The following is a 19,163-nucleotide window of genomic DNA, read 5'->3' as shown; positions in this document are numbered from 1 at the left end:
AAGAAATAAAAGAGGAAATAAAAAAAAAATACCTAGAAACAAATGACAATGAAAACACGACCACCCAAATACCATGGGACACAGCAAAAGCAGTTCTAAGAGGGAAGTTTATATCAATACAATCCTATCATAAGAAAGAAGAGACATCTCAAATAAACAACCTAACCTTACACCTAAAGCAATTATAGGAAAAAGAACAAAAAAAACCCCACCAAAGTTAGCAGAAGGAAAGAAATCATAAAGATCAGATCAGAAATAAATTTAAAAGATATGAAGGAAATGGTAGCAAAGATCAGTAAAGCTAAAAGCTGGTTCTTTGAGAAGATAAACAAAACATTAGCCAAACTCATCAGAACAAAAGGGAGAAGACTCATCAATAGAATTAAGAAATGAAAAAGGAGAAGTAACAACTGACACTGCATAAATACAAATGATCATGAGATTACTACAAGCAACCATATGCCAATAAAATGGACAACCCGGAAGAAATGGACAATTTCTTAGAAATGCACAACCTTCTGAGACTGAACCAGGAAGAATTAGAAAATATGAACACACCAATTACAATCACTGAAACTGAAACTGTGATCAAAAATCTTCCAAAAAACAAAAGGCCAGGACCAGATGGCTTCACAGGCAAATTCTATCAAACATAGAGAGAAGAGCTAACAGCTATCCTTCTCAATCTCTTCCAAAATATAGCACAGGGAGGAAAACTCCCAAACTCATTTTACAAGATCACCATCATCCTGATGCCAAAACCAGACAAAGATGTCAAAAAGAAAGAACACTACAGGCCAATATCACTGATGAACATAGATGCATAAATCCACCACAAAATACTAGGAAACAGAACCCAACAGCGCAGTAAAAGGATCTTACACCAAGATCAACTGGGGTTTATTCCAGGAATGCAAGGATTCTTCAATATACATAAATCAATGAATGTGATACACCATATTAACATATTGAAGGAGCAAAACCATATGATCATCTCAATCAATGCAGAGAAAGCTTTGAGAAAATTCAACACCCATTTATGATAAAAATCCTGTTGAAAGTAGGCATAGAGTGAACTTTCCTCAACATAATAAAGGCCATATATGATAAACCCACAGCCAACATCGTCCTCGATGGTGAAAAACTGAAACCATTTAAACTAAGATCAGGACAAGACAAGGTTGCCCACTGTCACCACTATTATTCAACATAGTTTTGGAAGTTTTACCCACAGCAATCCAAGAAGAAAAAGAAATAAAAGGAATCCAAATCAGAAAAGAAGTAAAGCTGTCACTGTTTGCAGGTGACATGATACTATACACAGAGAAACCTAAAGATGCTACCAGAAAACTACTAAAACTAATCACTGAATTTGGTAAAGTAGCAGGATACAAATTACTGCACAGAAATCTCTATCATTCCTATACACTAATGATGAAAAAGCTGAAAGTGAAATTAAGAAAACACTCCCATTTACCATTGCAACAAAAATAATAAAATATCTAGGAATAAACCTACCTAAGGAGACAAAAGACCTGTATGCAGAAATTTATAAGACACTGATGAAAGAAATTAAAGATGAGACAAATAGATGGATAGATATACAATGTTCTTGGTTGGAAGAATCAGCATTGTGAAAGTGAGTCTACTACCCAAAGCAATCTACAGATTCAATGCAATCCTTATCAAACTACCACTGACATTTTTCACAGAACTAGGAAAAATGTTTCACAATTTGTATCAAAACTCAAACATCCCCGAATAGCCAAAGCCATCTTGAGAAAGAAAAACGGAGCTGGAAGAATCCAGTTCCCTGACTTCAGACTATACTACAAAGCTACAGTAATCAAGACAGTATGCTACTGGCACAAAAAACATAAATATAGATCAATGGAACATGATAGAAAGCCCAGAGATAAACCAAAAACACATATGGTCACCTACCTTTGATAAAGGAAGAAAGAATATACAGTGGAGAAAAGACAGCCTCTTCAATAAGTGGTGCTGGGAAAACTGGACAGCTACATGTTAAAGTATGAAATTAGAACACTCCCTAACACCATACACAACAATAAACTCAAAATGGGTTAAAGACCTAAATTTAAGGCCAGACACTGTCAAACTCTTAGAGGAAAACATAGGCAGAACACTCTATGACATAAATCACAGCAAGATCCTTTTTGACTCACCTCCTGGAGCAATGGAAATAAAAGCACAAATAAACAAATGGGACTTAATAAACTTTAAAGCTTTTGCACAGCAAAGGAAGCCATAAACAAGACCAAAAGACAACCCTCAGAATGAGAAAAAATATTTACAAATGAAGTGACTAAGTATTAATCTCCAAAATTTACAAACAGCTCATGCAGTTCAATATCAAAAAAAAAAAAAAAACAAACAACCTAATCCAAAAATGGGCAGAAGACCTAAATAGACATTTCTCCAGAGAAGATATACAGATTGCCAACAAACACATGAAAGAATGCTCAACATCATTAATCACTAGAGAAATGCAAATCAAAACTACGATGAGATATCATCTCACGCCAAACAGAATGGCCATCATCAAAAATCTACAAACAATAAATGCTGGAGAGGGTATGGAGAAAAGGGAATCCTCTTGCACTGTTGGTGGGAATGTAAATTGATACAGCCACTATGGAGAACAGTATGGAGGTTCCTTAAAAAACTACTAATAGAACTAACATATCACCCAGCAATCTCAGTACTGGGCATATACACTGAGAAAACCATAATTCAAAGAGAGTCATGTACCAAAATGTTCATTGCAGCTCTATTTACAATAGCCAGGACATGGAAGTAGCCTAAGTGTCCATCAACAGATGAATGGATAAAGAAGATATGGCATATATATACAATGGAATATTACTCAGCCATAAAAAGAAATGAAATTGAGTTGTTTATAGTGAGGTGGATGGACCTAGAGTCTCTCATACAGAGTGAAGTAAGTCAGAAAGTGAAAAACAAATACTGTATGCTAACACATATATATGGAATATATGAAAAAAAATGGTCATGGAAAACCTAGGGGCAAGATGGGAGTAAAGACACAGACCTACTAGAGAATGGACCTGAGGATATGGTGAGGGGGGAGTGTAAGCTGTGACAAAGTGAGACAGTGGTATATACATATATACACTAACAAATGTAAAATAGATAGATAGTGGGATGCAGCCACATAGCACAGGGAGATCAGCTCGATTCTTTGTGACCACCTAAAGAGGTGGGATAGGGAGGGTGGGAGGGAGGGAAACACAAGAGGTAAGAGATATGGGAACATATGTATATGTATAACTGATTCAATTTGTTATAAAGCAGAAACTAACACACCATTGTAAAGCAATTATACTCCAATAAAGATGTTTAAAAATAAAAAATAAAATAAAAATAAAAATTAATAAAACCAGAAAACATCCCTGAGAGGAAGATGCTATTACCATCATTTCTATTTTACAGATGATGAAATTGAAGCAAAGTTATTTTAGAAAATTGCCCAATGCTGTGTAACATGTATTTGACAGACTCTGCTTTCAAAACCTAGCAATTTGACAGTACAAGTGGCTCTAGTTCAAATAGGTCTTCTATTTTGCCTGGCTTTTATTCCTGATTGCAGTTTCTTAGCTGTTGACCACCAAAAAGTGGTTTAACCTCTTTAGGTTTCAATTTCCTCATGTGTGTAATGATTAGTTTGAACTAGAAAATCTCTAAGGCCTTTTTTTAAATACAATGATTAAATTCTTTAAAAGTCCTAGCTTCATAAATATTTTTGAGATTTTCAAAATTTCACCCACATTATTTTTATATGAAATTTTTTTTAGATATTCTAAAATCATTTGCATTTTCTCTTTAATAGTACCTCTGATTAGAGGACGTCGAAATCCCAGTTCTGGGAAGAGAGTGAAATGGTAGAATCTTAGGACTGTTGTAAAAAGATCATGGAGTTTGGAATCAGAGAACTGGAGTTATGTCTACTTTCAATCTTGACAATTCTGTTATTTTTAAACAAGGGTATTGTTGGAAAAGGAGGAATATGAAACCTATCTTAAAGAGTTGCTCTGAACTGATGTATACTCTGATATATGGATGCTAATATTATTGATCTAAGCTATATAAATATTATAAAATTTTTGAAAGAAATATTAATAATGATCTTAAATATACACGAATAAATTCATTTTAAATGGTGACAATTTTCAGAGGTCAAGGTGGTTTCAGTTGTTTGAATCTTGGTTTCAGTGGTGATTCCACAAGTTTAGTTACTTAAACATCTACTCAGGAAATAAATTAGTGATATTTTCTTCAAGTAAGATTTTCTTTAGAATCAAGTTGGAGAATATTATTTGATATAAGATGTAAATGTCAATAACTGCATTATTTATAACAGCAAAAAAAGGAAACAACCTAAATATCCTTTATCAGATGATTGAATAAATATATATGTAATTTCTATACAATGGAATCTTATTTGGCCATAAAAATGGAAATATTGATACATGCTGTGGTGCTTCAAGGACAATGGTGCTTCAAGGACAAAGGACAACCCTGTGTGGAAAAGTTTCAGTGTTACACACCCTACCAGACTCTTGTCGCCCTCCCCAACAAGTTGCGATGATTTTGAAATTCCTGAACCCACCTGGGCAACAGGACCTGTTCCCCTCTTGTCTCATATAAGGAAAGGCATCTGCCCTGTCTCACTCCCACCCTATAGAAGGAAGTTACATGTGCCTCGACCAATCAGAAAATGAAATTTTCACCTTGGACTATTCTTTTGTTCTCTGGCTATAAAAAATGACTAATAGGACATGTTCATGGTCGGCTCTCCCAGACTACTAGGAAGTTGGCCCGCTGTTCTGGCAGTGACTGTTCCCTCTAATAAATTCTGTCCTCTTTACATTCTGCTTTGTGTCTGGAAATTCTTTTCCAACCTGCGTTCAGACCATGACACATGCTACAACCTGGATGAACCTTGAAAACATTATTCTAAGTGAAAGAAGTTGGTAACAAAATATCATGTATTATATAATTCCATTTATCTAAAATTTCCAGATTAGGAAAATAAATGGAGGCAAAAAGTAGATTACTGGTTGCTTGGGGCTGGGGATTGGAGGAATAGAGCATGACTGCTAATAGGAATGAGGTTTCTTTGTGGATAATGAAATGTTTTAAAATGAATGGTTTTACAATGCTGAATACACTAAAAATCATTGGATTATACATTTTAATGGAGTAAATTTTGTGGTATGTGAATTATATGTCAATAAAGCTGTTATTAAAAAAATACAAAGGGATTTATGATCATTTACATGTTTTCTTATTTATAAATGTTGATTTATGAATGATAAACTCACCCTCGATATATAATTATTTGTAACCTAATAATAAGTGATACTAAGAGAGAAAAATGATTAGCCATTGGAATTTAAATACATACTCTGAAGATGAACACTCCTCAATTTCAGAATCACAAGTCAAAGAAGGATGAATTTGACAAAGAAATGATCTCTTGCAGCTTCAAGTGTCAACATGTCAGATTAGTTCTTAGTGTCTGTTACATTTTGGCACCATAAGACACCAGTGACAGAACTTTAAGTGTGTGACAGAATTCTTCTAATTATCACAGAATTTACTAAAAAGTGGAAAGAAATATTAAGCACAAAATATAAATATGTGTAATAGTACCATGTTTTCAAATACATCCAGATATACATAGGCCGTTTTCATTGTATGCTCCCCAAAAATCAAATTTATAGGTTGGAAACTAATTACCTTGTATAACGAAAATGAGAAGTTATAGTTAATTCAAAGAGTCAGTAAACAGTCTCAGACAGCTGTGGTTTACTGGAGAGAGAAACAGATTTCAATTTTGAAGAGTTGGTATTAAAAACCAGCTCCACCACCCACATAAACAAAAATGATCCCAAATATTGTGCTTACCTTAATAGTCTGCACCTCTTTCATACTATTTTTTTTAAAGAAGATAAGTAATGTACCTGAAAATCAAATGCTGAAAGAATCGAATTTATGGTCTGCAATCCATAAATATTTGCAATATCTGGTAATTTATTATTTCAGAAGGCATATAAAAACATAATAGTAAAACCATACTGAATATAATAAACAGATTTTAATAATTTAGAATGAATTTTTACATTTTGAAATATCTAAGGATTATCTTCAGAAAAATTTGTTATTATATTCTACATGCATAAAACAAAGACTTTTGCATAATGAAAGAAAAGTTAACGAGTGTTTCTTTATTGTGCATTGCTAAAATGACAGAAGCCAAAATTTACGAAACACTACTTGAAGTCTTGTAATTAGGGTAACAAACAGGGAGATTTTTGAAGTGTAACAGGTAAGATCCAAACTTCTGTGATTTTAAAGGACTACTGAGCACAATAAAATGAATAATACTTTTTAAAAGATATCTTTCAAAATAATATTTGGAATGTAATTTTTGATTACTGAAGGACAATGATTTCATATAGCAGCTTGGTAATCCAACTGCTAACAAGTAGCATAAAAAATATGGCCTGTAAATAATAATGTATAATTCTGATGGATTAAAACATAGTATTGTATATTAATATTTGTAAGTACACTTTTGTTGTAATAAAACTTAAAAAGTTATACTCTCCTTTACCCATAATAATTTCCTGCAAGAGAAAAATAAAAAAATAAATAATTCTTTCCTTTCCAGCTCAACAGAAAAAGTCACATAAATCAAAATGTCATCAGTGAATTAGTAGTACTGTGTACACAACCCATCATAGTCTTCACAGTGTCCAAAGTAAGTATTACAGAGAAAGAGAGAAAAATTAAAATCCCTTGAGATGCTGTATGATAACTTTTACAGCAAATGGACAAGTACCAAAAGCTGCCCTTTGGACTCCTGTCCCTATAAGAGGAATGAAATCAATGAATGTCCTTCAAGCCCAACTCAGTATCTCAGGGCCGTTAGTATACAACACACCTGACACTAAATGCCATGTTATTCCATATGAGAAATTAATAAAGAGAAACATAATTTTTTTCTAAAAATCAAGTTTCTTTTCCAGATGCCCCTGAGTGTATATTACTGCTTTTGTTGTAAAGGCATTTCCAAGTAATGTCTATAGATAAACTTCAAAGTCTAAGATCAAACATAAAAATCTGACTGTGTATGTTTCAAAGAATGAAAAGCACTTTAAAAAGATGAATCAAGCATTTAGGAAAATGAGGTAAAATCGTGCTTTGTAGCATATTCTACTTCCATATTAGGTAATTTTCTTATAAATATAATTTTAACCAAAATTATATGCATGATTTGGCAAAGAAGTGCTATATAATATACAATTGGTATAGATGAACCAGGAAGATAATTTTACTCAAAAGTATATAGGTTGAAAAGATACTGGGATTTCTTTGTATTTTAAAATTTTATTTGAGTATAGTTGGTTTAAAATTCTGTGTTAGGTTCTACTGTACAGCAAAGTGAATCAGTTATACATATACATATATCCACTCTTATTTAGATTATTTTCCCATATAGGTCATTACAGAGTATTGAGTAGAGTGCCCTGTGCTATACAGTAGGTTCTTATTAGTTATCTATTTTATATATTGGAGTGTATATATATATCAATCCCAATCTCCCAATTTATCCCTCCCCCTTTCCCACACCCCTGGTAACCATAAGATTGTTTTCTATATCTGTGACTCTATTTCTGTTTTGTAAATAAGTTTATTTGTACCATTTTTTAGAATCCATATATGTGATATCATATGATTTTTTTTATTGTCTGACTTACATCACTCAGTATGACAATCTCTAGCTCCCTCCTCGTTGCTGCAAATTACAATATTTTATTTTTTATCGTGGCTGAGTAATATTCCATTGTATATATGTACCACCTCTTTTTTATCCATTCCTCTATCTGTGGACATTTAGGTAAATTCCATGTCCTGGTTATTATAAATAGTGCTGCAGTGAACTCTGGGATGCATGTATCTTTTCAAATTATGGTTTTCTCCAGGTATATGCCCAGGAGTGGGATTGCAGTATAATATGGTATCTCTATTTTTAGTTTTCAAAGGGACTTCCATACTGTTCTGCACAGTGGCTGTACCAATTTACATTCCCACCAACTGTGTGGGAGGATTCCCTTTTCTTGACACCCTCTCTAGCATTTTATTTTTTTGTAGATTTTTTTGATGATGGTCATTCTGACTATTGTGAGGTGATACTTCACTGTAGTTTTGTTTTGCATTTCTCTAACAATTAGTGATGTTGATCATCTTTTCATGTGTTTTGGGACATCTGGATATCTTATTTGGAGAAATGTCTGTTTAGATCTTGTATCCATTTCTTGACTGGGTTTTTTGTTTTTCGGATATCAAGCTGTATGAGATGGTTGTATATTTTGGAGCTTAATCCCTTGTTGGTTGCTTCATTTGCAAATATTCTCTCCCATTCTGTGGGTTATCTATTAGTATTGTTTACGGTTTTCTTTGCTGTGCAAAAGCTTTTAAGTTTAATTATGTCCTGTTTGTTTATTTTTGTTTTTATTACTCTAAGAGATGGGTCAAAAAAATCCTACTGCGATTTATGTCAGAGAGTATTCTGCCTGTGTTTTCCTCTAAGAGTTTTATAGTATCCCACCTTAAATTTATGTTGTTAATCCATTTTAAGTTTATTTTGTGTGTGGTGTTAAGGAGTGTCCTAATTTCATTCTGTTACATGTAGCTGTCCAGTTTTCTGAGCACCATATATTGAAGAGACTGTCTTTTCTCCATTGTATATTCTTGCCTCCTTTGTCATAGATTAGGTTACCATAGGTGCTTGGGATTATCTCTGCAATTTCTGTCCTGTTCCATTGACCTATATTTCTGTTTTTGTTCCAGTACCATAATGTTCTGATGACTGTAACTTTCTCGTATAGTCTGAAGTCAGGGAGCTTGATTCATCCAGCTCTGTTTTTTTCTTTCTCAAGCTTGCTTTGGCTATTGCAGGTCTTTTGTGTTTCCATGCACATTGTAAAATTTTTTGTTCTAGTTGTGTGAAAAATGCCATTGGTAGTTTGATAGGGATTGCACTGAATATGTAGATTGCTTTGGGTAGTATAGTCATTTTCACAATGTTGATTTTTCCAATCCAAGAGCATGGTATATCTCTCCATCTGTTTCTGTCATCTTTGATTTTTATCTTTAGTATCTTATAGTTTCCTGAGTACAGGTCTTTTGCCTCCTTAAGTAGTTTTATTCCTAGGTATTTCATTCTTTTTGATACAATGGTAAGTAAGATTGTTTCCTTAATTTCTCTTTCTGATCTTTCATTGTGAGTGTATAAGAATGCAAGATATTTCTGTGCATTAAATTTGTAACCTGCAACTTTACCAAATTCATTGGTGAGCTTTAGTAATTTTCTGATAGCATCTTTAGGATTTTCTGTGTATAGTATCATGTCATCTGCCATCAGTGATGGTTTTTCTTCTTCTTTTCAAATTTGGATTCCTTTTACTTCTTTTTCTTCTCTGATTGCTGTGGCTGGGACTTCCAAAATTATTTTGAATAAAAGTGTCGAGAGTGGACATCCATGTTTTGTTCCTGATTTTACAGGAATAGCTTCCGTTTTTCACAATTGAAAATGAGTGCTGTGGGTTTGTCAAATATGGTTTTACTATGTTTAGGTAGGTTCCCTCTATGCTCACTTTCTGGAGAGTTTTTATCATAAATAGGTGTTGAACTTGGTCAAAGGCTTTTTCTGCATCGATTGAGATGATCATATGGATTTATTCTTCAGTTTGTTATTGTGGTGTATAACATTGATTGATTCATGGATATTGAAGAATCTTTGCATACCTGGGATAAATCCCACTTGACCATGGTGTTTGATCCTTTAATGTGTTGCTCAATTTGGTGTTTTAGTATTTTGTTGAGGATCTTTGCATCTATATTCATCAGTGACATTGACCTGTAATTTTCTTTTTTTGTGATATCTTTGTCTGGTTTGGTATCAGGGTGATGGTGGCTTCATAGAATCAGTTTGGCAGTGTTTCTTCCTCTGAAATTTTTTGGAAGAATTTCAGAAGGATAGGTGTTAACTCTTCTCTAAATGTGTGATAGAATTTGCTTGTTATGCCATTTGATCCTCCACTTTTGTTTCTTGGAAGTTTTAAAATCACAGTTTCAATTTCAGTACTTATGACTGATATGTTCATATTTTCTGTTTCTTCCTGGTTCAGCTTGGAAGGTTGTACCTTTCTAAGAATTTGTCCATTTCTTCCAGGTTGTCCATTTTATGGGCATATATTTGCTTGTGGTATTCTCATATGATCCTTTGTATTTCTGCCATGTCAGTTGTAACTTCTCCTTTTTCTTTTCTAATTTTATTGATATGAGTCATTTCCTTTTTTTCTTGATGAGTCTCACTAAAGGTTTATCAATTTTGTTTATCTTTTCAAAGAACCAGTTTTTAGTTTCATTGATCTTTGCTCTTGTCTTCTTCATCTCTATTTCATTTATTTCTGCTCTGATATATATGATTTATTTCCTTCTACTACTTTTAGGTTTTGCTTGTTCTTTCTCTTGTTGCTTTAGGTTTAAGGTTAGGTTGTTTATTTGAGATTTCTTGTTTCCTGAGGTAAGATTGTGTTGCTATAAACTTTCCTCTTAAAACCATTTTTTGCTGCATCCCATAGGTTTTGGATCATTGTGCTTTCATTTTCATTTGTCTCCAAGCATTTTTAAAATTTCCTCTTTTATTTTGTCAGTGATCCATTGGTAATTTAGTAATATATTGTTTAGCCTCTACGTATTTGTGTTTTTTATAGTCTTTTTTTCTTGTAGTTTATTTCTAATTTCATAGTACTGTAGTCAGAAATGATGCTGGATATGATTTCAGTTTCCTTAAATTTACCGAGGCTCTCTTTGTGGCCCAGCATGTGATGTATCATGGAGAATGTTCTGTGAGCACTTGGGAAGAATGTGTATTCTTCTGCATTTTAATGGAATGCTCTATAAATATCAGTTAAGTCCATCTGTTCTAATGCGTCATTTAAGGCCTATGTTTCCTTATTGATTTTCTGTCTGGATTATCTGTCCATTGGTGTAAGTGGGATGTTAAAGTCTCCCATTATTAGTGTGTTACTGTTTATTTCCCCCTTTTTGCCTGTTAGAAGCTGCTTTATATATTGAGGTGCTCCTATGTTGGGTGCATATGTATTTACAATTGTTATATATTCTTCTTAGTGTTTACAATTGTTATATCTTCTTCTTAGTGTGATCCCTTCATCATTATGCAATGTCCATCCTTGTCTCTTGTAACAGTCTTTATTTTAAGTCTACTTTTTCTGATTTGTGTATTGCTACTCCAGCTTTCTTTTGATTTTCATTTGCATGGAATATCTTCATCCCTCCCCTCATTTTCAGTCTGTATGTGTCCATAGATCTGAAGTTGTTCTCTTGTAGACAGCATATGTCCAGGTCTTGTTTTTTTTTTTTTTTTTTTAATTTTTTATCTATTCAGTCAGTTAGTACATTTTGGTTGGGGCAGTTAATCCATTTACATTTAAGGTAACTATTGATATGTACGTTCCTACTGTCATTTTCTTAATTTTTGGAGTTTTGTTTTTGTAGGTCTTTTTTTCTTCCCTTCCTCTTTTGATCTCTTCTCTTGTGGTTTGATGACCATCTTTAGTGTTGTGTTTAGATTGCTTTTTATTGTGTATTTGTACATGTATTGTAGTTTTTTTTGGTTTGTATGTCCAATGAGGTTTTGATAAAGCTGTCTTTCTCTCTCTCTCTCTCTATCTATCTATCTATCTATATAAGGTTGTATTAAGTTGCTGGTCTCTTAATTTCAAACTTAATTCCCATTTTCTACATTTGCACTCTCCTCTCCCTTGGAGGCTGGTTTTGATATCATATTTGTGTATGGATGATTTACTGCTTTTACTGTATATTTACATTTACCAGTGAGCTTTCTCATTTTTGATTTTCTTGTTTTTAGTTGTGGCCTCTTTTTTTTTCTACCTAGAGAAGTTCCTTTAGCATTTGTATAAAGCTATTTTGGTGGTGCTGAATTCTTTAGCTTTTGCTTATCTGTAAAGTTTTTGATTTCTCCTTCAAATCTGAATGAAACTTTTGCTGGGTAGAGTATTCTTAGTTGTAAGTTTCTCCCATTCATCACTTGAAATATATCATGCCACTTCCTTCTGGCCTACAGAGTTTCTTCTAAAAAATCATTTGCTGACCTTATGGTGATTCCCTTTTACATTATTTGTTTCTTTCCTCTGTTGCTTTTAATTTTCCTGTCTTTAATTTTTGTCAGTTTGATTAATATGTGTCTTGGGATGTTCCTCCTTGGGTTTACTCTCTATGGGACTCTGCTCTTCCTGGATATGGGTGACTATTTCCTTTTCCATGTTAAGGAAGCTTTTGTCTATAATATCTTCAAATATTTTCTCAGGACCTTTCTCTTTCTCTTCTTCTGGGACCCCTATGACTTGAATGCTGTTGCTTTTCAATGTTGTCCCAGAGTTCTCTGAGACTCTCCTTATTTCTTTTCATTCTTTATTCTGCTTTGTGGCAGTTATTTACAACATTCCATCTTCCAGCTCACTTATCACTTCTTCTGTCTCAATTATTCTGCTTTTGATTCCTTCTAGCATCTTTTTATTTCAGTTGTTGTATTGTTTCTCTCTATTTGTTTGTTCTTTAGTTCTTCTAGGTCTTTTAAAAACATTTATTGTATCTTCTCCATCCATACCTCCATTCTTTATTCTGAGATTTTGGATCATTTTTATTATCATTACTCTGAATTCCTTTACAGTTAGATTAATTATCTCTTCTTCATTTAGTTGTTCTTGTATGTTTTTATCTTGCTCTTTGTCTGCTACATATTTCTTTATCATCTCATTTGTTCTAAATTACTGTGTTTGTGGTCTCCTTTCTACTGGCTGAAGACTACTAGTTTCTCTTGCTTCTGGTGACTGCCCCCCTGGTGGGCAAGGTTGGTCTAGGGACTTGTGCAGGTTTCCTGGTGGAGGGAGGACTGGTGCCTTCCCTCTGAGTAGAGCTGGGTCTTGTCCCTTTGGTGGGAAGGGCCATGTTAAGGAGTGTGGTTTGGGATGTCTATGAGATTAATATGACTTTAGGCAGCCTGTATGCTGATAGGTGTGGCTGTGTTACTGTCTTGCTGATTGCTTGGCCCTGAGGTTTTCCAGCAGTGGAGTCTGCAGGCTGTTTGCTGGGGTCATTGGTGCTGAAATCTGGACCTCCACAGAACTCACACTGGTGAACATTCCCTCGGGCCTCTGTTATTAGTGTCCTTGCCCTCACAGTGAGCTACAATCAACCCCTGATTCCCCAGGAGAACCTCCAAGGCCTCTAGGTAGGTCTAGCCCAGGTTACTATGGAGTTATTGCTTTGTACTTGGTCCCAGTGTATGGGAGACCTTGTGTGCACTCTCCAAGACTGGATTCTTTTTCCCTAGCTCTGTGGGTTTCCTGTCTCAAGCCCCACTGGTCTTCAAGGCAGGTGTGAAAGAGCCAGCCCTGGTGGGAACCTTTTCTAGTGCCCACTGGGTCAGGGGCCAGAGTGTGGGTAGAGAGGCTGCCAAGGCAGTTTCACCCCTTGCACATCACTCAACAATGGCACTTCACTTCTATGGCAGTCCAGGTTTCTTCCTCAAGCATTCCCATTTGCAGAGCTGCTCTCTGCTGTCCCCTCAGGCTGTCTCCTCACAACCACAGTAGTCCTTTCCAAGTGTGTTCTCTGAAAACCCCATGTTCCAGCACCCAGCCCCTTTACATACCAGTGGACACTCGTCTCAGGTTGGGACATGCAGTGCTGTGGCTTGGACCCTCTGTGTATTTCTCACTCTGTCCTGTCTGCCATAGACCAGTTCCTGCACTCTCCTCTGTGTGTTTCTTGTGTCTCACTTGCTCTCCCACTGGTGAGGGAGCTCTCCTGGATGTGGGAATCTCTCCTCTCCTTCAGTTCTTCCCCAGGGATGCAGGTCCTATCCCGCTTCTTCTTTTCTTCCTTTTCTTTTCTTCTTTCTTTTGTTCTACCCAGTTTTGCAGGGTTCTTTTTTGTCCTTTTAGATGTCGAAGGTCCTCTGCTAGTGTTCAGTAGGTGCTCTGTGAGAACTATTCCATTTGTAGATATATTCTTGATGCATTTGTGGGGAGAGATGAACTCCATGTCCTCCTTCTTATCCTCCACTTTGACTCCTTCCTGGATTTCATTTTAAAGGTTTTTAAGGAAAATTAGAGGAAAAAAAGGAAAGAAAACTCACAAAGTCTTCAAGCTCAGTTTCTGAGGGGGATAAATGTACATATGTATATAAATTCCTTGATAACCACTATATATAAATACTCAGATCTTTTCATTGTTTTGGAACAGATTTAGTTAGCTATGTACTAGTCATGTATCTCAGTTAAAATCAACAGAGTGAGTCTTTAAGGTCTCAACTTCATTTACTTTTTCCTGCAACTGATTTTGTGCTCTATTACATTTATGAAAGACACCTTTCATTTTGTGTTTTCAGTTACTACAGGGAAGTTAAAAAACAGACTGTTGCTATGTATAAATAAAGTAAGATATTCAGCAAAGGTACAGTTTACCACCTTTAGGTCCTTTAATGTTTTCAACAGTATTGATGAAATTTGTCATGACTTGATCTGAATTTTATTATGTCAAAATATGATGTCTAACATGAAATATTTCTTAAGAATTTAGCAAGAAATTTCTGACTATATTTATTGAAAATCTTCAGGGTTGTTCAATCAGTCAGACATCAGGGTGTCTTATCAGTTTCAACTGAGGAATATCCAAGATTTGGTATGGATTCTTGTCACTGAAATATCCAACGTAAATTAATTGGCTAAGGAATTTTAAAGGTGATATATGGGACCACTATTTACATTTTAAAAATAAATTGTTTAAGAGAAAATAATTTCCTGTAGGAATTTTGAGCTTAAATGATTCTTCAATACCAGTCTGATCTTGTTGAGTGGAGTGCAGGTATAATATAGTGACTCAAACTCAGATGGGAAAGATAATTTTTATCTACCCAGGCCAATGAGTCTCAGGGAAATGAGGAAAGTTTTTATAAAATTATAAGGGACACAGGTTATTTTTTGTTGTAAATGGGAATAAATTAATAGGAAGATAAAGTTTTTCAAACAGAAAGTAACTACATGGAAAAGTAAGAATGATTATAGAAAAATCAAAATCATTTTATAAGAAGTTGCCATTTAAATATAGGCAAATACTCTGTTTCTTTTGCACTCAAGACTGATGCAGAGAGAAATTTATATTAAATGGGTATTTAGGCAATTGAACTTGCATGCCATTAAAAAAAGGTTGCATAGAAACTGTCATAAATACACATAAATACACAGAACAGCCAGATGGTTGCCATAGGGGTGGGGGTGGTGGGGTGAGAGAAATAGGTTAGGGAGCTTAAGAGGTACAAACTTCCAGTTACAAAATTAAAGAAACATAGGTATAAAATGTACAGTATGGGGAATATTTTCAATAACAATGCAATATTTTTGTATGGTGACAGACTTCTTGTAGTGATCATTTTGAAATACTCAGCAATATTGAATCAGTATGTTGTACACCAGAAACAAAAATAGTGTAAGTCAATTATATTTCAAAAGACAAACTCATAAGAAAAGTCAGATTTGTGCTTATCAGACGAGGGAGGTTGGGGGAGGGGGAGTGGGGTGAAGGAAGCCAAAAGTATAAACTTCCAGTTATAACATGAATAAGTGATAGAGCTTTAATGTACAACCTGATTAATTACTATGATCTATGTTATATATGAACGTTAGAGTAAATGTTGAGTTCTCATCAGAAGGAAAACATCTTTTATTTTGTACCTATATGAGATGATGGATATTCACTAAACTTACTTTGGTAGTCATTTCATGATATATGTAAGTAAAATCATTGTGCTGAATATCTTAAATGAACACAGTGCTGCATGTCTGTTTTCTCAATAGATCTAGAAGAAAAGACATTATAATAACAAAACTAAACTGAAACAACTTAATTGTTTCAAGTAAAAAATGGTAAAAGCAGTAAAAAAATAACAGTTATGTTTCAAAAAAAGAGGCTGTATAGTATGGCTTAAATTCTGTTTATGGTTTAATTTTTTTGAAAAACATATTTCTGTCTGCTCAAGGTATTTTCCTATATTTCATTAGAAAAGTTTTCAATTCAGTTGAGGAGATATTAAGAATTAAAACATCCATTCATGAAAACCTTAGACTTGTGACGGTTATTTCATCTGATTTAATGTTGTAGGACAGGGGTCTCCCATCCCCGGGCCACAAACTGCATAGAACCGCACAGCAGGAGGTGAGTAGAGGACAAGTGAATGAAGCTTCATCTGTATTTACAGCTGCTTCCCATCACTCACATTACCACCTGAGGCCCATCTCCTGTCAGATCAGTGGTGGCATTAGATTCTCATAGGAGCACAAACCCTACTGTGGACTGCATATGTGAGGGATCTAGGTTGTGTGCTTCTTATGAGAATCTAATGCCTGAGGTGGAGTTGAGGTGGTGATGCTAGTGCTGGGGAGCAGCTGGAAATACAGATTATCATTAGCAGAGATATTTGACTGCACGGAGACCATAATAAATCATTTGCAGACTCATATCAAAACCTTATCAGTGAGTGGCAAGTGAAAACAAGCTCAGGCCTCCCACTGATTCTGCATTATGGTGAGTTGTATAATTATTTCATTATATATTACAATGTAATAATAATAAATTGCACAATAAATGTACTGTACTTGAATCATCCTGAAAACATCCCCCCCACCCCAGGTCCAAGGAAAAAATGTCTTCCATGAAACTGGGCCTGGTGCCAAAAAGTTGGGGACCACTGTGGTAATGTTCATACTTCTCATAGAAGTGCTATAATATTCTAGTTCAATTATAGTTGATTAAGAAGATTTCAGTCTCTGTTTGAAAAACTTATTTGACAATTATATGATTCTAATATGAGAAAAATATTTAGCTATAAAAGAATGATAAAATTATTATCACTCTAGATTCATTATAGACAAATCAAGTGATAGCTATATAATTAGAGTGAGGCTATATATCAAAAGAGTTAAAGTAATTTAATTACTGATTCAACAAAATTAGACTTCAGAGACATTATTGACTCCCACAGTAATATTCAAAGTATATGTGACTGTATTTGCACAAATATTAGATTTGAGAGGAATTTAATTTGTGTACTTTATCTGGTAATATATTCCCACTTATGTCATTTAAACTACAGATTGTCCTGGGTGGCATATTTAAATGATGAAAATAGGCTATATTGATTTGGCATTTATTATTTTAATCATCCCCCGTAGCATAGAGATTGAAACTCCTGTAATAGGATTCTTTTTTTTTATTATTCGGTACACGGACCTCTCACTGTTGTGTCCTCTCCCATTGTGGAGCACAGGCTCCGGATGTGCAGGCTCAGAGGCCATGGCTCAAGGGCCTAGACGCTCCGTGGCATGTGGGATCTTCCCGGACCGGAGCACGAACCCGTGTCCCTGCATCGGCAGGTGGACTCTCAACCACTGCGCCACCAGGGAAGCCCCTGTAATAGGATTCTTAATAACGCTGTGACTTTGGGCAAGTTTTTAAAACGAAGTGAAAAATAATCCATGGATGTGATGATTAAAATAGATAGTCTTTGACATATATTATTATTAATAGTTCTTATAAATTGCAATTTTACATACTCTATAGTTAACAGGGATTTATGTTTACTATTCTTACAGGAGAGGTCTTAAACCAAAAGTTTCTTAGAAATTACCTTTTGCCTGTTTGTCAGCTTACAGAGGATTATCAAGGGCTTTGGCAGAGAGAAATATGCCATTGTTGTCAAAAAAGATACAATTAATTTTGTATTTTGATTTTGATAATATTAAATCTGTTATTTACAACCTATACACACACACATTTAATTTCAGCAATCTAGTGTTCTCTTTTGATTACAATAAAATTTTCTATTTTCAGATTGCTATTTTTTAATATAAAATACATGAAGGGTATTCTTCCTTATAGGTAAATTGTGGTAGACATTTCTTCTACTCATAATTACCTGACTATCCTAAACATTTATCCTCTGAAATCATAGCCATATGAGTTGTTTCAGTGAAAGATATGTGAGCAAAAGTGATGTGTGTCCCACAGCTTCATTTAAATTTCTATTTTATTCATTTATTTTTTATTAATTTTTTGGTAAAGTATTTTTATTGAAGTATAGTTGCTATATAATATTATACAAGTTACAGGTGTAAAGTATAGTGATTTAAAATTTTATTTTCTCTTAAATTTAATTTTTATTTTATATTAGAGTATAGTTGATTTATAATGCTGTGTTAGTTTCATGTGTACAGCAAAATGGTTCAATTATATCCATTCTTTTCCAGATTATTTTCCCGTATAGGTTACTACAGAATAATGAGAGGAGTTCCCTGGGCAATAGAATAGGTCCTCACTAATTATGTACTTTACATACAGTAGTATGTATAAATTAATACCAACCTCCTAATTTATCTCCCTCCAACTTTGGTAATCATAAGTTTGTTTTGGAAGTCTGTGAGTCTATTTCTGTTTTGTAAATAAGTTGATTTGTATCATTTTTAATTCCAAATATGTGATACCATATGATATTTGTCTTTGTCTGACTTACTGTTTTAGTATAATAATCTCTAGGTCCATCCATGTTGCTGCAAATGACATTATTTCATTCATATTTATGTCTGAGTAATATTCCATTCTATATATGTAGCACATTTTCTTTCCCCTTTCCTATGTTGACGGACATTTAGGTTGCTTCCATGTCTTGGTGATTTTAAATAGTATTGCAATGAACATTTTGGTGCATGTATCTTTTCGAATTATGGTTTTCTCCAGAGGTAAGCCCAGGTGTGGGATTGCTGGTTCATGTGGTAGCTCTATTTTTAGTTTTTAAAGGAATCTCCATACTGTTCTCCATAGTAGTTGTACCAAGTAGTCTACATTCCAATCAACAGTGTGGGGGGGGGGTTCCATTTTATCCACATGATCTCCAGGATTTATTCTTTGTAGATTTTTTTTTTTTCTTTTTTTTTGCGGTACGCGGG

This window comes from Kogia breviceps, chromosome 16 (genome assembly GCF_026419965.1).
Source record: "Kogia breviceps isolate mKogBre1 chromosome 16, mKogBre1 haplotype 1, whole genome shotgun sequence".
Classification (NCBI taxonomy): Eukaryota; Metazoa; Chordata; class Mammalia; order Artiodactyla; family Physeteridae; genus Kogia; species Kogia breviceps.
The sequence above is the reverse complement of the archived record's forward strand: the minus strand, read 5'-3'. Positions refer to the sequence as shown.